This window comes from Chiloscyllium punctatum, chromosome 24 (assembly GCF_047496795.1).
Source record: "Chiloscyllium punctatum isolate Juve2018m chromosome 24, sChiPun1.3, whole genome shotgun sequence".
In the NCBI taxonomy this organism is placed as follows: Eukaryota; Metazoa; Chordata; class Chondrichthyes; order Orectolobiformes; family Hemiscylliidae; genus Chiloscyllium; species Chiloscyllium punctatum.
Window position 1 is genome coordinate 2,001,080 of NC_092762.1, and position 25,445 is coordinate 2,026,524.

At 43.8% G+C, this 25,445-nt stretch overlaps 5 non-coding genes across 5 annotated transcripts; all 5 read right to left on the reverse strand.

Moving 5' to 3' along the window:
- Positions 1 to 1,635: 1,635 nt before the first annotated feature.
- Positions 1,636 to 1,709, reverse strand: trnai-aau (transfer RNA isoleucine (anticodon AAU)). The gene has a single exon. It is a non-coding gene; the product is annotated as a tRNA-Ile (tRNA).
- A 2,053-nt stretch (positions 1,710 to 3,762) lies between these two features.
- Positions 3,763 to 3,836, reverse strand: trnai-aau (transfer RNA isoleucine (anticodon AAU)). Its single transcript has one exon. It is a non-coding gene; the product is annotated as a tRNA-Ile (tRNA).
- Positions 3,837 to 5,874: 2,038 nt separating this feature from the next.
- Positions 5,875 to 5,948, reverse strand: trnai-aau (transfer RNA isoleucine (anticodon AAU)). The gene has a single exon. It is a non-coding gene; the product is annotated as a tRNA-Ile (tRNA).
- Positions 5,949 to 8,004: 2,056 nt separating this feature from the next.
- Positions 8,005 to 8,078, reverse strand: trnai-aau (transfer RNA isoleucine (anticodon AAU)). Its single transcript has one exon. It is a non-coding gene; the product is annotated as a tRNA-Ile (tRNA).
- Positions 8,079 to 10,129: 2,051 nt separating this feature from the next.
- trnai-aau (transfer RNA isoleucine (anticodon AAU)) lies at positions 10,130 to 10,203 on the reverse strand. The gene has a single exon. It is a non-coding gene; the product is annotated as a tRNA-Ile (tRNA).
- Positions 10,204 to 25,445: the final 15,242 nt, after the last annotated feature.

Here is a 25,445-nt window from a genome sequence, read left to right on the forward strand (position 1 = left end):
GTTCTTTCTGCTCCCGAACGACGCAGTTGCTTTGGTGTCAGCAGCAGCTCAGAAGTCAATTGCACGTTTTGCTCAATGACTCATGTTGCTTCTGAAATCTTCGTTTGACAGCATATTTAGCAAGATGTCAGGCCTTCCTGCAGAGTTTGTCAGCGACAGGTCAGCTGCTAAAATGATTGCTTCAGACAGCATGCTACATCATCCGACATTTGAAAATGGAAAAGGTGCAAACGTTTACAGGCTGAACACTCGCTCACTATTTCGCCTGGCGCGTCAGAGGCTGGGAGCTGATCTTACGGAGGTTTTTCAATCATGAGGGGCATGAATCGGGTAAATAGACAAGTTCCTTTCGCTCAGGTGGGGCAGTTCAGAACTAGAGGGTATAAATCTGGTGTGGGAGGGTGAGAATTCGAAAGGCAGTGAGGGGCAACGGCTGCACGCAGAGGGTGGTGCGTTTCTGGAATAAGTTACCAGACGAGCTGGTGATGGATGGTATAATTCCAATACTGTTAAGGAATCTGGGCGTGTACTTGAATAGGAAAGGGTTAGAGAGAAATGGGTCAAGTGCATGCAATCGCGGCTGGATCAGTTGAGGATATCTGTTCGGAATGGACGAGTGCGACCGAAGACTGTGTTTTCAGTGCTGTCCATATCTAATGGCTCTATGATAGTGCAGGTGAAATGATAAAAAAGATAAATAAAAAAAAGAAGTAAAATTGTCTGAAGTTGTTGAATTCTAACAACTTCAGGTAATTTTATTTCAATTATTTTATTTAACTTTTTTAGTTGTTTTTTTTTCACTGTTCTGTACCTCTTATTTCTTGACTGTCTCTCTTTCTCTCGCTCCCCACTATCTCAATACCTTTTTCCTATCCTCTTCCCGCTTTGCTACCCTTCTCCCCTGTTTTCCATTTTGTCTCTGCTTCACCATTCCCTCACATATTTTGTCACATAGCGCTGCCTTCAGCCTGGGTCATTCACGCCTCTTAATCTCCCTTTAATCTCTCCATGCACTGTCATTATCACCTTTGCATCTGGAGCCTTGACTCACATTCTCTCAGCGTGGTATAAATAGCTCCATAATACTACCCCTTTGTTTTTATCTTAATCTTTAATCAGTTAGACTGGAAACGTCAGCTCTTTTCTCTCCTTGCAGATGGTGCCAGACCTGCAGAGATTTTCCAGCATTTTCTCTTTTGGTTTCAGATTCCAGCATCCGCAGTAATTTGCTTTTATTAATGGCTCTATGATATTGCTGGTGATATGATAACTCCAGTGTCGATGCATGAGAGGTGAGCAAGCGAACGAATTGCCTCTGGAAGTCGTGTGACGAGTATCAACAGAGATCCAGGAAAATAACACGAACGAATCTTTGATTGAATTGAAGCGTGAACTCTGGTTCTCCTCCGAGACGGTGCCAGGTCTGCCTAATACTGCACATATTTCATGTTTTGTATTTGTTGGTGAAAACAACTGAGACTGGTTGTTTTGCTGCAGGCAACATCCACCAGTCATCACGGGTACGGCGATCAAGTCGTGCGTCTAACCCTGTCAAATGTTTTATTGCGCAGATGGCGCTTCCGGCTTTTTGGAGCACGTTGTTTGGAAACACAGCAACCACAAAAGCGCGGCATGTGGTCAGTGTGGGGATCGAACCCACGACCTTGGTGTTATTAGCACCACGCTCTAACCAGCTGAGCTAACCGACCAACGCGGGCGGCCCAGCGAAAGCAAATGCCTATATTGCCGGTGCTCACAGCCACGGCTGCTCTGCATTTTCTGCTTCTCATCGATCGCACGATAGTCTGTCTGAAGTATTTCCTTTCGTTGCAAAGCTTTTCAACAAAAATAAAACATTTACTTTTCCGAACGCGCATACTCGAGTTAACCATTTGCTCTGATATCTAAAATTAAGCACAAAGTCCGGACGCATGCAATTTCAATCGCAACGCCACCAGCTCAGCTGCAGCTTCTCACGTTGACAAATTTCGTCTGGAGAACCGTACCTTCAACGATCGCTCACTGTTCTTCTGGATACTCACAGACCTTTGGAGTCAGGATTACGTGCTGCTGATTAACTGCGGCGAGCCTTATGCCAAATGCATTTGAATTGTAATCTATCAGTGGGGTTCTTTCTGCTCCCGAACGACGCAGTTGCTTTGGTGTCAGCAACAGCTCAGAAGTCAATTGCACGTTTTGCGCAATGACTCATGTTGCTTATGAAATCTTCGTTTGACAGCATATTTAGCAAGTTGTCAGGCCTTCCTGCAGAGTTTGTCAGCGACAGGTCAGCTGCTAAAATGATTGCTTCAGACAGCATGCTACATCATCCTACATTTGAAAATGGAAAAGGTGCAAACGTTTACAGGCTGAACACTCGCTCACTATTTCGCCTGGCACGTCAGAGGCTGGGAGCTGATCTTACGGAGGTGTTTCAATCATGAGGGGCATGAATCGGGTAAATAGACAAGTTCCTTTCGCTCAGGTGGGGCAGTTCAGAACTAGAGGGTATAAATCTGGTGTGGGAGGGTGAGAATTCGAAAGGCAGTGAGGGGCAACAGCTGCACGCAATGGTGGTGCGTTTCTGGAATAAGTTACCAGACGAGCTGGTGATGGATGGTATAATTCCAATACTGTTAAGGAATCTGGGCGTGTACTTGAATAGGAAAGGGTTAGAGAGAAATGGGTCAAGTGCATGCAATCGCGGCTGGATCAGTTGAGGATATCTGTTCGGAATGGACGAGTGCGACCGAAGACTGTGTTTTCAGTGCTGTCCATATCTAATGGCTCTATGATAGTGCAGGTGAAATGATAAAAAAGATAAATAAAAAAAAGAAGGAAAATTGTCTGAAGTTGTTGAATTCTAACAACTTCAGGTAATTTTATTTCAATTATTTTATTTAACTTTTTTAGTTGTGTTTTTTTTCACTGTTCTGTACCTCTTATTTCTTGACTGTCTCTCTTTCTCTCGCTCCCCACTATCTCAATACCTTTTTCCTATCCTCTTCCCGCTTTGCTACCCTTCTCCCCTGTTTTCCATTTGTCTCTGCTTCACCATTCCCTCACATATTTTGTCACATAGCGCTGCCTTCAGCCTGGGTCATTCACGCCTCTTAATCGCCCTTTAATCTCTCCATGCACTGTCATTCTCACCTTTGCATCTGGAGCCTTGACTCACATTCTCTCAGCGTGGTATAAATAGCTCCATAATACTCCCCCTTTGTTTTTATCTTAATCTTTAATCAGTTAGACTGGAAACGTCAGCTCTTTTCTCTCCTTGCAGATGGTGCCAGACCTGCAGAGATTTTCCAGCATTTTCTCTTTTGGTTTCAGATTCCAGCATCCGCAGTAATTTGCTTTTATTAATGGCTCTATGATATTGCTGGTGATATGATAACTCCAGTGTCGATGCATGAGAGGTGAGCAAGCGAACGAATTGCCTCTGGAAGTCGTGTGACGAGTATCAACAGAGATCCAGGAAAAGAACACGAACGAATCTTTGATTGAATTGAAGCGTGAACTCTGGTTCTCCTCCGAGACGGTGCCAGGTCTGCCTAATACTGCACATATTTCATGTTTTGTATTTGTTGGTGAAAACAACTGAGACTGGTTGTTTTGCTGCAGGCAACATCCACCAGTCATCACGGGTACGGCGATCAAGTCGTGCGTCTAACCCTGTCAAATGTTTTATTGCGCAGATGGCGCTTCCGGCTTTTTGGAGCACGTTGCTTGGAAACACAGCAACCACACAAGCGCTGCATGTGGTCAGTGTTGGGATCGAACCCACGACCTTGGCGTTATTAGCACCACGCTCTAACCAGCTGAGCTAACCGACCAACGCGGGCGTCGGAGCGAAAGCAAATGCATATATTGCCGGTGCTCACAACCACGGCTGCTCTGCATTTTCTGCTTCTCATCGATCGCACGATAGTCTGAAGTATTTCCTTTCGTTGCAAAGCTTTTCAACAAAAATAAAACATTTACTTTTCCGAACGCGCATACTCGAGTTAACTATTTGCTCTGATATCTAAAATTAAGCACAAAGTCCGGACGCATGCAATTTCAATCGCAACGCCACCAGCTCAGCTGCAGCTTCTCACGTTGACAAATTTCGTCTGGAGAACCGTACCTTCAACGATCGCTCACTGTTCTTCTGGATACTCACAGACCTTTGGAGTCAGGATTACGTGTTGCTGATTAACTGCGGCGAGCCTTATGCCAAATGCATTTGAATTGTAATCTATCAGTGGGGTTCTTTCTGCTCCCGAACGACGCACTTGCTTTGGTATCAGCAACAGCTCAGAAGTCAATTGCACGTTTTGCGCAATGACTCATGTTGCTTATGAAATCTTCGTTTGACAGCATATTTAGCAAGTTGTCAGGCCTTCCTGCAGAGTTTGTCAGCGACAGGTCAGCTGCTAAAATGATTGCTTCAGACAGCATGCTACATCATCGTACATTTGAAAATGGAAAAGGTGCAAACGTTTACAGGCTGAACACTCGCTCACTATTTCGCCTGGCACGTCAGAGGCTGGGAGCTGAACTTACGGAGGTTTTTCAATCATGAGGGGAATGAATCGGGGAAATAGACAAGTTCCTTTCGCTCAGGTGGGGCAGTTCAGAACTAGAGGGTATAAATCTGGTGTGGGAGGGTGAGAATTCGAAAGGAAGTGAAGGGCAACGGTTGCACGCAGAGGGTGGTGCGTTTCTGGAATAAGTTACCAGACGAGCCGGTGATGGATGGTATAATTCCAATACTAATAAGGAATCTGGGCGTGTACTTGAATAGGAAAGGTTTAGAGAGAAATGGGTCAAGTGCATGCAATCGCGGCTGGATCAGTTGAGGATATCTGTTCGGAATGGACGAGTGCGACCGAAGACGGTGTTTTCAGTGCTGTCCATATCTAATGGCTCTATGATAGTACAGGTGAAATGATAAAAAAGATAAATAAAAAAAAAGAAGTAAAATTGTCTGAAGTTGTTGAATTCTAACAACTTCAGGTAATTTTATTTCAATTATTTTATTTAACTTTTTTAGTTGTGTTTTTTTTTCACTGTTCTGTACCTCTTATTTCTTGACTGTCTCTCTTTCTCTCGCTCCCCACTCTCTCAATACCTTTTTCCTCTCCTCTTCCCGCTTTGCTACCCTTCTCCCCTGTGTTCGATTTTGTCTCTGCTTCACCCATCCCTCACATATTTTGTCACATAGCGCTGGCTTCAGCCTGGGTCATTCACGCTTCTTAATCTCCCTTTAATCTCTCCATGCACTGTCATTATCACCTTTGCATCTGGAGCCTTGACTCACCTTCTCTCAGCGTGGTATAAATAGCTCCATAATACTCCCCTTTGTTTTTATCTTTATCTTTAATCAGTTAGACTGGAAACGTCAGCTCTTTTCTCTCCTTGCAGATGGTGCCAGACCTGCTGAGATTTTCCAGCATTTTCTCTTTTGGTTTCAGATTCCAGCATCCGCAGTAATTTGCTTTTATTAATGGCTCTATGATATTGCTGGTGATATGATAACTCCAGTGTCGATGCATGAGAGGTGAGCAAGGGAACGATTTGCCTCTGGAAGTCGTGTGACGAGTATTAACAGAGATCCAGGAAAATAACACGAACGAATCTTTGATTGAATTGAAGAGTGAACTGTGGTTCTCCTCCGAGACGGTGCCAGGTCTGCCTAAGACTGCACATATTTCATGTTTTGCATTTGTTGGTGAAAACAACAGAGATTGGTTGTTTTGCTGCAGTCATCACGGGGACGGCGATCAAGTCGTGCGTCTAACCCTGTCAAATGTTTTATTGCGCAGATGGCGCTTCCGGCTTTTTGGAGCACGTTGTTTGGAAACACAGCAACCACAAAAGCGCGGCATGTGGTCAGTGTGGGGATCGAACCCACGACCTTGGCGTTATTAGCACCACGCTCTAACCAGCTGAGCTAACCGACCAACGCGGGCGGCCCAGCGAAAGCAAATGCCTATATTGCCGGTGCTCACAACCACGGCTGCTCTGCATTTTCTGCTTCTCATCGATCGCACGATAGTCTGTCTGAAGTATTTCCTTTCGTTGCAAAGCTTTTCAACAAAAATAAAACATTTACTTTTCCGAACGCGCATACTCGAGTTAACTATTTGCTCTGATATCTAAAATTAAGCACAAAGTCCGGACGCATGCAATTTCAATCGCAACGCCACCAGCTCAGCTGCAGCTTCTCACGTTGACAAATTTCGTCTGGAGAACCGTACCTTCAACGATCGCTCACTGTTCTTCTGGATACTCACAGACCTTTGGAGTCAGGATTACGTGCTGCTGATTAACTGCGGCGAGCCTTATGCCAAATGCATTTGAATTGTAATCTATCAGTGGGGTTCTTTCTGCTCCCGAACGACGCAGTTGCTTTGGTGTCAGCAACAGCTCAGAAGTCAATTGCACGTTTTGCGCAATGACTCATGTTGCTTATGAAATCTTCGTTTGACAGCATATTTAGCAAGTTGTCAGGCCTTCCTGCAGAGTTTGTCAGCGACAGGTCAGCTGCTAAAATGATTGCTTCAGACAGCATGCTACATCATCCTACATTTGAAAATGGAAAAGGTGCAAACGTTTACAGGCTGAACACTCGCTCACTATTTCGCCTGGCACGTCAGAGGCTGGGAGCTGATCTTACGGAGGTGTTTCAATCATGAGGGGCATGAATCGGGTAAATAGACAAGTTCCTTTCGCTCAGGTGGGGCAGTTCAGAACTAGAGGGTATAAATCTGGTGTGGGAGGGTGAGAATTCGAAAGGCAGTGAGGGGCAACGGCTGCAAGCAGAGGGTGGTGCGTTTCTGGAATAAGTTACCAGACGTGCTGGTGATGGATGGTATAATTCCAATGCTGTTAAGGAATCTGGGCGTGTACTTGAATAGGAAAGGTTTAGAGAGAAATGGGTCAAGTGCATGCAATCGCGGCTGGATCAGTTGAGGATATCTGTTCGGAATGGACGAGTGCGACCGAAGACTGTGTTTTCAGTGTTGTCCATATCTAATGGCTCTATGGTAGTGCAGGTGAAATGATAAAAAAGATAAATTTAAAAAAAAGAAGTAAAATTGTCTGAAGTTGTTGAATTCAAACAACTTCAGGTAATTTTATTTCAATTATTTTATTTAACTTTTTTAGTTGTGTTTTTTTTTCACTGTTCTGTACCTCTTATTTCTTGACTGTCTCTCTTTCTCTCGCTCCCCACTCTCTCAATACCTTTTTCCTCTCCTCTTCCCGCTTTGCTACCCTTCTCCCCTGTGTTCGATTTTGTCTCTGCTTCACCCATCCCTCACATATTTTGTCAGATAGCGCTGGCTTCAGCCTGGGTCATTCACGCCTCTTAATCTCCCTTTAATCTCTGCATGCATTGTCATTATCACCTTTGCATCTGGAGACTTGACTCACCTTCTCTCAGCGTGGTATAAATAGTTCCATAATACTCCCCTTTGTTTTTATCTTTATCTTTAATCAGTTAGACTGGAAACGTCAACTCTTTTCTCTCCTTGCAGATGGTGCCAGACCGGCAGAGATTTTCCAGCATTTTCTCTTTTGGTTTCAGATTCCAGCATCCGCAGTAATTTGCTTTTATTAATGGCTCTATGATATTGCTGGTGATATGATAATCCAGTATCGATGCATGAGAGGTGAGCAAGCGAACGAATTGCCTCTGGAAGTCGTGTGACGAGTATTAACAGAGATCCAGGAAAATAACACGAACGAATCTTTGATTGAATTGAAGCGTGAACTGTGGTTCTCCTCCGAGACGGTGCCAGGTCTGCCTTAGACTGCACATATTTCATGTTTTGCATTTGTTGGTGAAAACAACTGAGACTGGTTGTTTTGCTGCAGGCAACATGCACCTGTCATCACGGGTACGGCGATCAAGTCGTGCGTCTAACCCTGTCAAATGTTTTATTGCGCAGATGGCGCTTCCGGCTTTCTGGAGCACGTTGTTTGGAAACACAGCAACCACACAAGCGCGGCATGTGGTCAGTGTGGGGATCGAACCCACGACCTTGGCGTTATTAGCACCACGCTCTAACCAGCTGTGCTAACCGACCAACGCGGGCGGCCCAGCGAAAGCAAATGCCTATATTGCCGGTGCTCACAACCACGGCTGCTCTGCATTTTCTGCTTCTCATCGATCGCACGATAGTCTGAAGTATTTCCTTTCGTTGCAAAGATTTTCAACAAAAATAAAACATTTACTTTTCCGAACGCGCATACTCGAGTTAACCATTTGCTCTGATATCTCAAATTAAGCACAAAGTCCGGAAGCATGCAATTTCAATCGCAACGCCACCAGCTCAGCTGCAGCTTCTCACGTTGACAAATTTCGTCTGGAGAACCGTACCTTCAACGATCGCTCACTGTTCTTCTGGATACTCACAGACCTTTGGAGTCAGGGTTACGTGCTGCTGATTAACTGCTACGAACCTTAAGCCAAATGCATTTGAATTGTAATCTATCAGTGGGGTTCTTTCTGCTCCCGAACGACGCAGTTGCTTTGGTGTCAGCAACAGCTCAGAAGTCAATTGCACGTTTTGCTCAATGACTCATGTTGCTTATGAAATCTTCGTTTGACAGCATATTTAGCAAGTTGTCAGGCCTTCCTGCAGAGTTTGTCAGCGACAGGTCAGCTGCTAAAATGATTGCTTCAGACAGCATGCGACATCATCCTACATTTGAAAATGGAAAAGGTGCAAACGTTTACAGGCTGAACACTCGCTCACTATTTCGCCTGGCACGTCAGAGGCTGGGAGCTGATCTTACGGAGGTTTTTCAATCATGAGGGGAATGAATCGGGGAAATAGTCAAGTTCCTTTCGCTCAGGTGGGGCAGTTCAGAACTAGAGGGTATAAATCTGGTGTGGGAGGGTGAGAATTCGAAAGGCAGTGAGGGGCAACGGCTGCACGCAGAGGGTGGTGCGTTTCTGGAATAAGTTACCAGACGAGCTGGTGATGGATGGTATAATTCCAATACTGTTAAGGAATCTGGGCGTGTACTTGAATAGGAAAGGGTTAGAGGGAAATGGGTCAAGTGCATGCAATCGCGGCTGGATCAGTTGAGGATATCTGTTCGGAATGGACGAGTGCGACCGAAGACTGTGTTTTCAGTGCTGTCCATATCTAATGGCTCTATGATAGTGCAGGTGAAATGATAAAAAAGAAAAATAAAAAAAAGAAGTAAAATTGTCTGAAGTTGTTGAATTCTAACAACTTCAGGTAATTTTATTTCAATTATTTTATTTAACTTTTTTGGTTGTGTTTTTTTTCACTGTTCTGTACCTCTTATTTCTTGACTGTCTCTCTTTCTCTCGCTCCCCACTATCTCAATACCTTTTTCCTATCCTCTTCCCGCTTTGCTACCCTTCTCCCCTGTTTTCCATTTTGTCTCTGCTTCACCATTCCCTCACATATTTTGTCACATAGCGCTGCCTTCAGCCTGGGTCATTCACGCCTCTTAATCTCCCTTTAATCTCTCCATGCACTGTCATTATCACCTTTGCATCTGGAGCCTTGACTCACCTTCTCTCAGCGTGGTATAAATATCTCCATCATACTCCCCCTTTGTTTTTATCTTCATCTTTAATCAGTTAGACTGGAAACGTCAGCTCTTTTCTCTCCTTGCAGATGGTGCCAGACCTGCTGAGATTTTCCAGCATTTTCTCTTTTGGTTTCAGATTCCAGCATCCGCAGTAATTTGCTTTTATTAATGGCTCTATGATATTGCTGGTGATATGATAACTCCAGTGTCGATGCATGAGAGGTGAGCAAGCGAACGAATTGCCTCTGGAAGTCGTGTGACGAGTATCAACAGAGATCCAGGAAAATAACACGAACGAATCTTTGATTGAATTGAAGCGTGAACTGTGGTTCTCCTCCGAGACGGTGCCAGGTCTGCCTAATACTGCACATATTTCATGTTTTGCATTTGTTGGTGAAAACAACTGAGACTGGTTGTTTTGCTGCAGGCAACATCCACCAGTCATCACGGGTACGGCGATCAAGTCGTGCGTCTAACCCTGTCAAATGTTTTATTGCGCAGATGGCGCTTCCGGCTTTCTGGAGCACGTTGTTTGGAAACACAGCAACCACACAAGCGCTGCATGGGGTCAGTGTGGGGATCGAACCCACGACCTTGGCGTTATTAGCACCACGCTCTAACCAGCTGTGCTAACCGACCAACGCGGGCGGCCCAGCGAAAGCAAATGCCTATATTGCCGGTGCTCACAACCACGGCTGCTCTGCATTTTCTGCTTCTCATCGATCGCACGATAGTCTGAAGTATTTCCTTTCGTTGCAAAGATTTTCAACAAAAATAAAACATTTACTTTTCCGAACGCGCATACTCGAGTTAACCATTTGCTCTGATATCTCAAATTAAGCACAAAGTCCGGGCGCATGCAATTTCAATCGCAACGCCACCAGCTCAGCTGCAGCTTCTCACGTTGACAAATTTCGTCTGGAGAACCGTACCTTCAACGATCGCTCACTGTTCTTCTGGATACTCACAGACCTTTGGAGTCAGGGTTACGTGCTGCTGATTAACTGCTACGAACCTTAAGCCAAATGCATTTGAATTGTAATCTATCAGTGGGGTTCTTTCTGCTCCCGAACGACGCAGTTGCTTTGGTGTCAGCAACAGCTCAGAAGTCAATTGCACGTTTTGCTCAATGACTCATGTTGCTTATGAAATCTTCGTTTGACAGCATATTTAGCAAGTTGTCAGGCCTTCCTGCAGAGTTTGTCAGCGACAGGTCAGCTGCTAAAATGATTGCTTCCGACAGCATGCTACATCATCCTACATTTGAAAATGGAAAAGGTGCAAACGTTTACAGGCTGAACACTCGCTCACTATTTCGCCTGGCGCGTCAGAGGCTGGGAGCTGATCTTACGGAGGTTTTTCAATCATGAGGGGAATGAATCGGGGAAATAGACAAGTTCCTTTCGCTCAGGTGGGGCAGTTCAGAACTAGAGGTTATAAATCTGGTGTGGGAGGGTGAGAATTCGAAAGGCAGTGAGGGGCAACGGCTGCACGCAGAGGGTGGTGCGTTTCTGGAATAAGTTACCAGACGAGCTGGTGATGGATGGTATAAATCCAATACTGTTAAGGAATCTGGGCGTGTACTTGAATAGGAAAGGGTTAGAGAGAAATGGGTCAAGTGCATGCAATCGCGGCTGGATCAGTTGAGGATATCTGTTCGGAATGGACGAGTGCGACCGAAGACGGTGTTTTCAGTGCTGTCCATATCTAATGGCTCTATGATAGTACAGGTGAAATGATAAAAAATTGAAATAAAAAAAAAGAAGTAAAATTGTCTGAAGTTGTTGAATTCTAACAACTTCAGGTAATTTTATTTCAATTATTTTATTTAACTTTTTTAGTTGTGTTTTTTTTTCACTGTTCTGTACCTCTTATTTCTTGACTGTCTCTCTTTCTCTCGCTCCCCACTCTCTCAATACCTTTTTCCTATCCTCTTCCCGCTTTGCTACCCTTCTCCCCTGTTTTCCATTTTGTCTCTGCTTCACCATTCCCTCACATATTTTGTCACATAGCGCTGGCTTCAGCCTGGGTCATTCAGGCCTCTCAATCTCCCTTTAATCTCTCCATGCACTGTCATTATCACCTTTGCATCTGGAGCCTTGACTCACCTTCTCTCAGCGTGGTATAAATCGCTCCATAATACTCCCCCTTTGTTTTTATCTTTATCTTTAATCGGTTAGACTCGAAACGTCAGCTCTTTTCTCTCCTTGCAGATGGTGCCAGACCTGCTGAGATTTTCCAGCATTTTCTCTTTTGGTTTCAGATTCCAGCATCCGCAGTAATTTGCTTTTATTAATGGCTCTATGATATTGCTGGTGATATGATAACTCCAGTGTCGAATCATGAGAGGTGAGCAAGCGAACGAATTGCCTCTGGAAGTCGTGTGACGAGTATCAACAGAGATCCAGGACAATAACACGAACAAATCTTTGATTGAATTGAAGCGTGAACTCTGGTTCTCCTCCGAGGCTGTGCCAGGTCTGCCTAATACTGCACATATTTCGCATTTGTTGGTGAAAACAACTGAGACTGGTTGATTTGCTGCAGACAACATCCACCAGTCATCACGGGTCCGGCGTTCAAGTCGTGCGTCTAACCCTGTCAAATGTTTTATTGCGCAGATGGCGCTTCCGGCTTTGTGGAGCACGTTGTTTGGAAACACAGCTGAGATCCGGCATGGGAGCGGGGAATTCATGTTCCACGACAGCGATTGTCGGCTTTCGTATGAATACACGTCTTAACCGATCATGTGACAAACGCTTGCAGACAGTGAACCGTGATACCGCGCTGCTGACCACACAAGCGCTGCACATGCTCAGTGTGGTGATTGAACCCACGACTTTCGCGTCATTTGCACCACGCTCGAACCAGCTGAGCTTACCAACCAACGCATGCTGGCTGGCGAAAGCAAATGCCTATATTGCCGGTGCACACAACCACGGCTGCTGTGCATTTTCTGCTTCTTATCGATCGCACGATCGTCTGAAGTATTTCCTTTTGTTGCAAAGGGTTTCAACAAAAAAAGCATTTACTTTTCCAAACGCACATACTCGACTTAACCATTTGCTCTGATATCCAAAATTAAGCACAATGTCCGGACGCATGCAATTTGAATCGCAACACCACCAGCTCAGCTGCAGCTTGTAACGTTGACAAATATCGTCTGGAGAAACGTACCTTCAACGATCGCTCACTGTTCTTCTGGATACTCACAGACTTTTGGAGTCAGGGTGATGTGCTGCTGATAAACTGCTACGAACCTTAAGCCAAATGCATTTGAATTGTAATCGATCAGTGGGGTTCTTTCTGCTCCCAAACGACTCAGTTTCTTTGGTGTCTGCAAGTTAAGGGCTCAACTTGCTCCACTTGTGCCACTCAGCTGTCATAGAGAGATGCAGTGTAAATCGCTATGATAGTATAAAAGGGGACAAGCATTCCCCTGAGCAGGAGCACACTCAACCTCGTAATTTTCTGCGCCTCTATACCATCATAGAAGGACAGCACGCTCACCGATTGCATCACTGGAGCCAGAGAGTAACTGCGCAGTTTTTCCCATCTCCATTTCCGGTTCGAGATGAGCGGCTGTGCCGATGTTAAGCTGAAATGCTATTGAAGCATACATTTCAACAATATCCTGTACTGTCCCCCTAGTCTTTGATGTTTTGTCGGAATCGATCAATCTAATTTTTCAACATTCTCATTCAAGTGATCTTCACAGCCTCTGAAGACATGGAACTGAAAGATTCAGCTCATTCTCAGTTCCCACATGTCTGTCACTGTTCACTGAGTACTGATATTGTACATGTGCTATTCTTCCGAACATTTCCTCTGCTAGTATACTTATTGCTGCTTGCAAGCATCCTGTTCTGTGGTTACTGTGATCGTGGTTGTCGGTATTTTGCATTGTGACCACAGCAACCTCGATTTGAAACCAAATCACGGCACGAAGTGTTCTCTCCGTTGTCCTTTTTGTGACACATGCTAAGAAATTAATTGTTTTACCTTCAAATTCCGCTCTCTTACATCTCTGCGTTTCATATATCAGGATTCAAACTCACCCGTTGTCAGAGATTCCGGTCCTTCCCACGATCATTAAACCTCCTTTCAGTCCCTCTCCCCATTTCTCTGAGGCAATGCCCAATCGATCACTCTCTTTCACATCCATACTGTTCTGTCTGTGCTGCTGCTGCGGTCACTGTTGTTGGGTGAACGTGCCCCAATCCCACCATCGGGACCTTCAAACAAGTCGATCCATTTGGATACCGCGGTTGTGAAATCAATCACTTTGTCACAGCTTTTACTGACCAGAGACAATTGTAGCGTCAGGCTCATGGAAAATACCCAGGGCAGTTCTGGTGAAAAGACATTTTATTGTTAAAGATCAGCTTTGTGGCTTTCTGTGTTGGTCTTGTGGTAATTTCATAGGACTGATAATCCAGAGACCGAGGTAATAGTCTGGGTACTCGGGCTTGAATCCCACCATGCCATGATTGTCAAATTTGGATCCAAAAAATATCTGCAAGGAAGAATCTAATGACTACTATAGATCCATTGACAGTTGTTGAAAGAAAATCTGTTTCACTGATGTCATTTCAGAATGGAATCTGCTATCCTTACTTGGTCTGGGCTGCATGTGACTTCAGACTCATAGCAATATGGTTGAGTCTCAACTGACCTCTGGGCAATTCGGAATGGGTAATAAATTCTGCTTAGCCAGAATCGCCCTCATACTAATCCAGAAATTTTAAAACAAATGCTCATAAGACTCACACAAGAGTGTCGTTGTGCAGTTTTGCAAGTCACATTATAGCAGGGATGTTATCACACTGAGAAAATTGCAGGAGTTATTTACCGGGATACTGTTTGGGCTGAAGAGTTTCAGTTGTGAAGAAAGACAGGACAGAGTGGAGTGTTTGTCGCAGTGCAAAGGGGATGTTGACAAGACATGATTGAGTTCGGGTATGGACAGGGTTGACTGAACGAGTTTCCCATTGATGGAGGGATAGATCAACAGGGGCCAGAGACTTAAGGAGAAAGACAGAAAGGTTTGAGAAGATGTGCGAAAAAGCTTTATCAGCCAGTGGGTAGTTGGAATTTGGAATACACTGTCTGCATTGTTCAGAGCGGCAGAAATCATTATAACATGAATAAATATTCAGATGCGAACTTTTGATACCAAGACATATAAGGCTGTGGGGTTAGCATTGTAAAATGGGATTCAGTTCATTAGGCAGTTGTTTTTGACAAGTGTGGCCACATTTAGTTGAAGGGCCTTCTTTGACGTTCTTGTCCTCGGTAGTATAATGATTAATGTCCCCGCCTGTAACAGGGCTCAATTTTCCCCTGGGGACAATGTAAACATTTTAAAACTGTCGCTCCATTCCCACATGTGGGTATTGATACCTGTCCATCCATTCTCGATGGGGCATGTCACAGGAAGGACAGTGCTGCCTGAATCAAGGTGGGGAAGCTGAAAATGTGTTGCTGGAAAAGCGCAGCAGGTCAGGCAGCATCCAAGGAACAGGAGAATCGCCGTTTCGGGTATAAGCCCTTCTTCTGGAATCCTGATTCCTGATGACGGGCATAAGCCCGAAACGTCGATTCTCCTGTTCCTTGGATACTGCCTGACCTGCTGCGCTTTTCCAGCAACACATTTTCAGCTCTGATCTCCAGCATCTGCAGTCCTCACTTTCTCCTTAAAGTTGGGGAAGGACTGCAACTCTCAGGAACGCAGAGTGTCAGTGAACGGCCAAACACGTGACTTCTGCAAACTACACCTTGTGCCTGTGTTGGAATGAAAAGCATTTGACAGACTTGTTCCGGATTGAAGTGTTTACTAGAAGCAGGAAGCTAAGGAAGAAACAACATAAACGCATTCAAATATGAATGCAGAAACATTTCCCGCAGCACGAATGAAATTGTAAAGGACAGAGTAGCGTTTCGATACATTGAATTTGGGTTCATTTGTTTTGATGAGGCTGTTACCAGGGTAGAAAACCATTACGAAATGATACAGCATATGCTCAGTATGATGGAACATTGTCTCAGTAATTCGCATTGCTGTTCAGAGGGAGGGTTAGGTTGATTGGCAAAGTTAAATTGCCCTCTCGGTGTCCAGGGAGTGAATTAAGTAAATTAGGTGAATTAGCCATGGGTAACGTGGGGATAAGGTCAGAAGTCACAGGACGTCAGGTTATACTCCAACAGGTTTATTTGAAATCATATGGGGGAGGGATTCCCTTTCTTCAGGTGAAATATAAGGAAATAGGGAGGGGAGCAAGGTCTGGGTGAGATGCTCTTCAGAGAGTCGACACCGGCTCGATTGACTGAAATGCTCTTTCCACACTGTAGGATTCTGTGATTCTATGAATCGATAATGACGGTGTTTACTGGGGTGTAAAGCCATTAGAGAAGATGCAGATGGGGGTGTACTGAGGATGAGATTTTATTCACTTGTCTTCTTGGAAAATTGAGAACAGTTATCCCTGAACCAAGGAAAACTTAATGGTTTTTTTCAGGTTATGAATTGTTTGAACAGACTAAATAGGTGGAAAATTCCCTCTTTCAAGTAAGTAAACATCGAGATGCCAGGCATTCAATAGCTTTGATAAAACCTTGGAAGAGCAAAGAAATGATGAGAACAGAATCGCTGTCACTCCAAGAATCTGTTTTTCAAAATATTTGGAAAGGCACATTTGGTGACATACAAGGAATACATTTCACAAGGAGAGAGACAGCGTGTGGCTAGGTAAAGGTGCAGAGGTGGGGTGTAGTCGGTCGGAAGTTGCGGGAAACAATGTCTTAGTTGCTTAACTTTAAATGTAAAGAAATTTCTTTAATGTGTGCAACTGAATAAATTCGCTTCCAAAACTCTGCATTTTGAAAGATTTGGCATAATATTCCACCTAAAGCATTGTAAATGGAACTGAGTGGATTTTTATTTATTATGAACAGAAGATATTACATAATGAATAGGAAGTGACCAGTTGCTTGGAGATCGACTTCCTGCTTTCATCACATGCTTTAAGGATGTGAGAACAAACACCATGATGTTTGGTCCATTTAATACTCAACATTTAATAAAGCAACAAGCAACAAAACTGGTGGGTTTTCTTTTGCACTTTAACCCTCTGTTTTTCTAAGCAGTATTTTCCTTAAGCTGAAATAAAGTCAGAGCAAATTTGAATACAACATTAATCGTTCCAATGAGATATATCTAATTCACTTCTGATCATTACAATGAAAATTGTGAGGTTTCAGCAAAATTAAAATGAAAGGAACAAATCAGCATTTCTTGCGATTGAATCCAATTCAGGTTCAGCCACATGAGAAAGGCCATTGAGCGACAACATCACCTTTATTTCACTCACCATGGCTGCTTCTTCACGTGAGAGAAAAAGCGACTGAAGAAATTATGAGTCAAATGTAGGTGTAAATATGACGGAAAATTCTTGTCCTGTTTCATTCTGACTCAGTTCTGACTCAGAATGTATTACTGACAGCTATTCATTCTGACCAGCATGGCTATTTATTGGAATTTGCTGTTATTATAATTCTCGTGAAAGCAGTAACACAATGGTGTGGATTCGATTCCGCTCTGGAACTTTCTCATCCATGACTTTCACTGCATATAACCTGATGAGGTCACATGTCACCCCACTACAAAATGTGCAGAGGAGATTGTGAAATTACGGTGCTGGGTTATTATACCGCTGTGCTCCACATTCACGGGTTCGAGTCACACTCTGGTTGCTAACTTTACACACCGCTCTAGTAGTTTTCCTTTGCACCTCACACTCTGGTATACACTGGATCGAGAATCTTGCCCTTCACTGCACGTAAGATTCACAAATAATCTTCACCACATTAAAGTCGAAATGAAGAGTGAGAGCAGCCATTCTATTCAACTGTAGATGAAATTGGTGTAATGAGAAGGAACGCATTTTTCTTTCTGCCCTAAATTCCATCTTGTCTTTCTATGAATTTACATCGAAAGAAAGAGAAAAAATTAACAAGAGATCGGGAGCACAAGTTTATCCAGTGGGGTTGTTCATGAGTATTTTAACCTAACACTTCACACAAAGATCTGATCAGCATTTCAAACAGTCACTCGGAATTGGAAACGCAGAAAACTTCTCCAATGAAACAAACATTTCATTCTTTCACAAATTTCTGCTGTGTGCGAATCATACAAGGATCCATTATCCAGAGTGATCACTGACTTGCCAACTGTATAAGATCTGGCAACTTCCTTCAGCAATCACAGCATCTGGACAGCCACCTGTGCTAGGGCCCAGTGTCATTTGTCGCCCCCAGGTCATAGCACATTTCTTCTTCCTGAGTATTCGAGGCTTGTTCCTGATCTGTCTTATCTGTTTAATGAACCTTTTCTGTAACTTCTTCCCATCCCCTCACATTTCTGAACTTATGAATAAAATAAGGCGTTAGACGAAATGTTAAACCAAGTGGAAGTATGCTATTCAACCCAAGGAGTCTGCTCAACCATTCAACGAACTCATGGTGGATCTGATTTTGAGATGCGGATGTTGGACTGGGGTGTACAAAGTTAAAAATCACACAACACCAGTTTATAGTCCAACAGGTTTAATTTGAAGCACACTAGATTTCGGAACGATGCTCCTTCATCAGGTGATAGTCACTCCGAAGGCTAGTGTGCTTCCAATTAAATCTGTTGGACAATAACCTGGTGTTGTGTGATTTTTAACATAGTTGATCTGATAATCTTGAATTTCTTTCTGCACACTTAGATCAACAAAGCTTCATCATCTTTCTTATTAACTATCTGGCACAGTTTGAAAATACCCAACCACATAGTCTCAACAGCGGTTACTTGGAAAATGCCACAGATTCTTTGACTCCTGAGCAAAGAAATTACTCCTCATTTCTGAATTAAATGGGCAATATCTAATTCTGAGATTATGTCCTCTAGTGCTCTCCTCAGAGCATAGGCCAAGCCACCTGCCCGTATCTACCCTGTCAAGATCCCACGAATATTGAACGTTTATAATTGTTATTATGTGAATATAGATTTCCCCTCCTCCTCCTTTGTTTAAGGAGAATAATCCCAGCCTAACCAATCATTTCACGAAGTTCTACTGTATACAGAGTTAGCAACATGTTAGTAAGTCTGCGCTGTCCCTTACAGCGTCCTTACATATTATTAAGACAGGTGGAGAAATTTCGGCGAGGAAACGGGTTGATATTTCAGGCGCAGATGGGAATTGAAACTTGAAATCAGAAAGTGATTAGAATTGGATTGACCCACAGAAGGACCAAATACAGCGAAGATAACTCTGACAAATGAGAATCTACTCATATTCGATTGACATTCAATGGCTTCAATGTAACTGAATTCCTCCGTGTAATCGTCCTGGGAGCTAGTATTTAAGAAAAATGGAACCTGACCGCCCATATAAAGAAGTTGACGACAAGAACCTGTCCTTGGGTCGACTTTGTTTGATTATTAACTCAACTCTTGTCTCCTTGAAGCCTACATCATCCGCAACGCACAAATTAGATGTTAAACAGAACTCTCTCCATTTGCCTGGGTGGGTGCAGCTTCAATGCCACTGAAGGAACTGGGCACCCTCCACTACAATGCAGTCACTAAACTGTATATTGTTCAACACCTGAGTATTTATTCCCTTAACTGCTAAGGTGCAATTGCAGCAGAGTGCACCACATAGAAGATTCACTGGAGTAAGTCATCCAGGCTTTGTTTGCAGAATCTTCAAAGCTCAAAAATTGTAACGACTATGAGGACAATTTTGAAGATGCACTGAACCTTCACCATTTGCAAATTACCCTCTAAGGCACATACCAGCATGACCTGGAGAGGAATCAGTGGTAAATTCATTGAGCGGTGAAGTTGTTTGATGGGCAAAGAGTTACACTTCAGCCCTCTATCTTTCATCTTTCAATTTTTAAAAATGTAGATTATTGCATGGACCAGACTTGTGCTCGTTCCTTTAGTTGTTTCCTAAACTAGCGGTTGCTAAAGATCGAATATCATCCACTTTCTGTTGTCAACAATAGAAAATATCCAAAAACCTCTGGAACGACTGATCTCCCTGTCTAACAATCTTCAGGGATCTGTGAATGTCCACTCCAAGATCTCTTTGTTCCTGTGCACCACTCAGAATCCTCACTGTTATTGTTACAACTTCCCAAATTCACTACCACTCATTGGTCTGGATTCAATTCCATTCGCCATTTTTCCTTTACACCCCATGGATACATCCCTGCGGTCCCTGACATTATTCATCATAGTCAACTACACGACTATGTATCATCAGTAAATTTCTACATCTTGACTCCTAATAAAAAAGTGTGAATTAATGATCTACATCAGGAGACAGTGGTACCTCACTGGGAACAAGCGTCCAAACATGGTTCATTGCTGCATGGGATGAACAACTGCCATGTTCCAATCTCCAAGGGTTGCTAGCCCAGTAACTCGCCACTACATTTGCAGATGACACAAAGATTGGCAGAGTAGCCAGAAAACAGAGGGGACTGTCAAAGAATGAAGGAGAATATAGATAGACAGAAGAGTTGAGCGGAGAAGTGGCAAATGGTGTTCCATCCAAGCAAATGTGAGGTGATGATTTGGGAAAGTCTAATTCCAGAGCCAAGTATACAGTAAACGGAAGAGCCTTGGGTAAACTTGATGAGAAGAGAGATCTAGGTGTTCAGGTCCTTTGTACCCTGAAGGTGACTGCACAGGTGGATAGAGTGGTCAAGAAGGCATATGGCATGCTTGCCTTCACAGGATAGAGCATTGAGTATAAGAGCAGGCAAGTCCTGCTAAAATTATACAAGAGTTTGTTTCGGCCGCGTTTAGATTACTCTGTACAATTCTGGTCGCCAAATTACCAAAATTATGTGGACGTTTAGGAGAGAATGCGGAGAAGGTTTATGCAGATGTTGCCTGGTATGGAAGATGCAAGCTCTGAAAAGAGGTTGAATAGGTTACTTCTGCTTTCATTAGAAAAAACGAGATAGAGAGGACCTGATTGAGGTCTACAATATCATGAACGGTGCAGACAAGGTGGATAGAGATAAGCTTTTCCCAAGATGAGGGATTCAATAATGAAACGTCACGCATTCAATGAGAGAGGTGAAACGTTTAAGGGAGACAGACATGGAAAGTATTTTACACGGAGGCTGGTAGGTGCTGGAACGCGTTGCCAGCAGAGATCGTAGAGGCAGGCATGGTAGATTCATTTCAGGTGGGCCTGGATAGATGCATGTGTAAGTGAGAAGCAGAGGGATACGGATGCTTAGAAATTGGGCGACATGTTTAGATAGTTGATTTGGACAGGCTCAGGCTTGGCCGTCCAAAGAGCCTGTTCCTGGGCTGCACATTTTCTGTATTCTTTGTTCTTCTTTGTTCACTACACTACCAACTGTGCGTTACAGGTGAAGTATTGCTACTTCTGCAATCATAATTACTTATGCAAGGTAAATGAACTCACACCAGTGTACAATTGTTTCAACTAAGAGCTGAGTCAACAAGAATGAAACCTACATGAAGGAAATATATAAATTGCTTTCATATTAGCTAAAATGTGCATACAAGAATGAAAGGTGTCTGCAAACAAAGGTATATGGTACAGACAAATAGATAAGGTGCTGTGAGGATGTAGGTTAAGCCAGATATGCTTGTACAAGCAGTGGTTACAAACATTTGTTTACCATTTCTGCAAAAACAAAAAAAAACAAACCCCAATTAATAGGGAGTAAGGTTCAATATGTTTGGGGAAAGGGAGGAAATGTCACAAGTGGGGGAAATAAATCGCAGTGAAGGAGGATATACCTACCAGTTGACCACAGCCAGGATGTGGTGAAAAGGCCAAGCAAAACCTGCACTTTGTTATGCACAAGGCTGGATAAGGCAAGAGAGAAACAATAGTAATGGGCACTGGGTTTGGAGTAGCGAATCCTATGTACTTGCTAAACTCTCCGAGTCTATTTCAGGCACCACGCTTGCAAGCGCATAATAAACATACTGATTGCTTCAGATCTTGTATTGCACTGAAATTATTGATGTGAGTGGGCTTAGTTTCTCACAATTGGGGAATCAACTGGGATATTCTTCCATCGCCAGGGGGAGTGGCTGGCCCTGGACACTGGGAAGATGCCTCCCATTCACAATTGAGGAGCGGTTTCTTGACCCGGTTTTGCCCACTCCCTTGGGACACTGGTATGAATCCCACAAGAGAGACATCTGAGTCAGACAGTGAAAGGAGGTCGATAAAAAAAATGGTTAAAAAAGTGGCCAGGCAACTCTGTGCACAGACGAACGTCAGAAAATTGACTTTTAAGTATTAACTTGGTGGCCGGGTAAAGGGGTATTTAATCGCTGAGGGACTGGTGAGGGCCCCAAGAAATGGTGGGTAGGCAGAGTAAGTCGAACTGTCATGGAGTAAAGGAAGAAAAAGTCCCTGGTAACATTCCTCCTAAAAGTCCTTTGGGGAGGATGTTGAGGGAATGGACAAGGAACACTTGTACAAGGGAAAAAGATAAAAAGAAAATGATTAAATATTGTTGTTTATTATGGACCAAAGACCCAATCCTTCGTCCATCTGTCTTCTGGCCAAAGTATGGTTCGGCCGAGGATTGGGTCTATCAGTATTGAAATTTGTATGTGAATAAAAAACAACCTTTTAGTCAAGAAGAGGCGGAGTATGCGTCCTGTTGGAAAGGCAGTTTGGGAATGATGGTAGTAAAGACAAAGGATTCCCCCTCTACCCCACCCAGTCCCTGGGATCCTTTTGCCTGTTTGCACTCCCAACCCCGTACCATAAAATCAGATTAGGTGAAAATGGGGTAGGAGGAGAGACAGACAGACAGGGACAGAGAACGGATGACCCACAAGAGGAGGACGAAGGGGCGGTGGACGGGGATGGTGTTGTTCCCCACCATCAATCCGCAACAAAAGAAAGGAAAGATAAAGTAGATGTAGAGGAGGACTCTGGAGTATCTGAACGAAAGCCAAAGGGGTGAAAACAAAAACAAAAAAAGGGGAAGAATATAAAGACTTATCCCCTTCGGGAAGTACCAATAGGGGACAAAGAGATTGGGTTTGTAAGTGCCCCCCTCACCAGTGGGGAGGTCAGAACATTTAAAAAAGAGATGCACGTCCTGGTAGAGGATCCGGTAGGACTGTCTGAACAAATTGATGAATTTTTGGGGCCCAGTCTGTATACGTGGACTGAGTTAATGTCTATTTTGAATATACTATTTACTGGCGAAGAAAGGGGACTTATACCAGGAGCAGCCATTAAAATATGGGACAGGGAACTTCCCATTGGCGATGGGGATACTGGACAGGGAGAGACGGAGTTTCCCCTCAGAGACACCCAGTGGGAAAATCAAAACCCGGAGCATAGGGAAGAGATGATGGAATTGAAAGACCTGATACTAAAATGAATAAGACAGGCAGTTCCGAAGTCGCAGAATTTGACTAAAGCCTTTGAAATTACAAAGGAGAAAGATGAGATACTCTCAGCTTTCTTGCAAAGATTAAGAGACTCAATGCGGAAATACTCTGGAATGAACCTTGAGGACCCAGTGGCAAAGGGTCTTTTGAAAGTATAGTTTGTGACAAAGGCATGGCCAGACACAGAGAAAGATACTGAAGATAGATGGGAGGAGTGAAAAACCATTAGATGAATTGTTAAGAGAGGCACGGAAAGTGTTTGCAAAGAGAGAGGATAAGATACAAACAGAAGGCAAAATTGATGGTAGCTACGATTGATGATGTAGTTAAGAAAAGAATGGAACCAATAGTGAGCAACCAGAGCGGTGGATGGCAGCATGTAGGACATAGAGGAAGAGGGAGAGGGAGAGGAAAAGGGGGAGCATTTGATAGAAGGTTCGGGCGACAGGAGCAGAGATGGAAGTCTCCACAGGCAGGATATTGTTATTGCACAAACTCGGGCATTTTAAGCGGGAGTGTCCTCATCTACAAAGGGAAGAAAGGACAATTCCGCTTATGAATTTTAATGAAGAATAGGGATGTCAGTGGTTCCTGCCCCCGGGGAGCCACTAGGAACTCTTGGTAAACTTGAAGGTGGGACCCTGTGGGGAAGAGGTAGTCTTCCTCGTAAATACGGGGGCAGCACGGTCATCACTGAATTTTATACCAAAGAAGTAGGAATGTCAACACGGTCAATTACTGTTTCCAGGGGAAAAGGGGAAGGATTTACTGTTCCAGTATTTGAACCTATGATGACAGAAGGTCCTAAGTATACAGTCACAGGGGAACTGTTGCATATCCCTGATATAGGAAGTAACTAACTAGGGAGAGATTTAATTATCCTTTTAGGACTGAAGATTTGAATTCAGGAAAAAGAATTAGTTGTACAAATGGCAATGTTGACAGAAGATGTGGAGGGAGAGAGAGATCGACCCTATTAAATGGGCTAGAGAAGGGAATCGTGGAAAAAAACAGATCCGTCCCCTCGAAATAAGTTTAAAAAGGAAAGTGGACGTTGTTTATGAGCGACAATATCCCATTTCCCCAGAAGGTTAACGAAGACTACAGCCAGTAATTGAGGGGCTAGAGATGGACTGTTGGAGCCATGTATGTCTCCTTATAATATCCTAATTCTACCAGTGCGAAAATCCGATGGAACTTATCGATTGGTGCAGGATTTGAGAAGATTGAATCGAATAGAACAAATGAGGCACCCAGTGGTGCCAAACCCCTATAGGTTATTAAGTAAGATCCCTCATGACCACAAATGGTTGTGTGTGATAGATTTAAAGGATGCCTTTTGGGCTTGTCCCTTGGCGGAGGAAAGTAGGATTTTTTTCGCCTTTAATTGGGACGATCCCAAGACAGGACAAAAACAGCAATACCAGTGTGCCGCGCTCCCCCAGGGGTTTACAGAATCCCCGAATTTATTTGGACAAGTGTTCGAACAAATATTGGAGCAATTTAGCAGCCCCAAGGGAACTACACTTTTGCAGTATGTCGACGACATCTTAGTAACAGGAAAGAAAAGGGAAAGAGCAGTAGGAGCCACTAAAAAAAAATGAATTTCCTGGGTCAGTAAGGACTGTGAGTATCTAAAAGCAAAATACAATATGTGGAGCGAGAATTAAAATACTTGGGACATTTAGTTAGTGAGGGAAATTGAAAGATCAGACCGGAATGGTAAGAGGGTATAGTGGGTATTCCGCTTCCCAGGACTAAACGGGAATTACGTAATTTTTTGGGTTTAACGGGATATTGCAGATTGTGGATTGATTCTTATGCTGAAAAGACGAATGACTTATATCTCTAACTATTGGAGGAGGAACCAAAGTGTCTGAGTTGGGAAGAAGAGGAAAAATAACTATTTAAGAATTCAAAAGAGATTTGATCCATGCCCCCATGTTAGCTTTACCTTCTCTAGATAAACCTTACCACCTCTTTGCTACTGGAGATAAGGGAGCGGCTTTAGGAGTATTAACCCAGAGATGGGGAGGAATGAGACAGCCAGTAGCATATCTTTCGAAGCTATTGGATCCAGTATCCCGAGGGTGGCCTGAGTGTGTGCAGGCCGTGGCTGCCACTGCACTGTTGGTGGGGGAAAGCAGGAAGCTTACATTTGGGGGAGCCCTAATAGTAAGCACCCCACACCAAGTGAGAACGATCATAAACCAAAAAGCTGGGAGATGGTTGACAGACTCGCGGGTTTTTTTAGATTAGATTACTTACAGTGTGGAAACAGGCCCTTCGGCCCAACAAGTCCACACCGCCCCGCCGAAGCGCAACCCACCCATACCCCTACATCTACCCCTTACCTAACACGACGGGCAATTTAGCATGGCCAATTCACCTGACCTGCACATCTTTGGACTGTGGG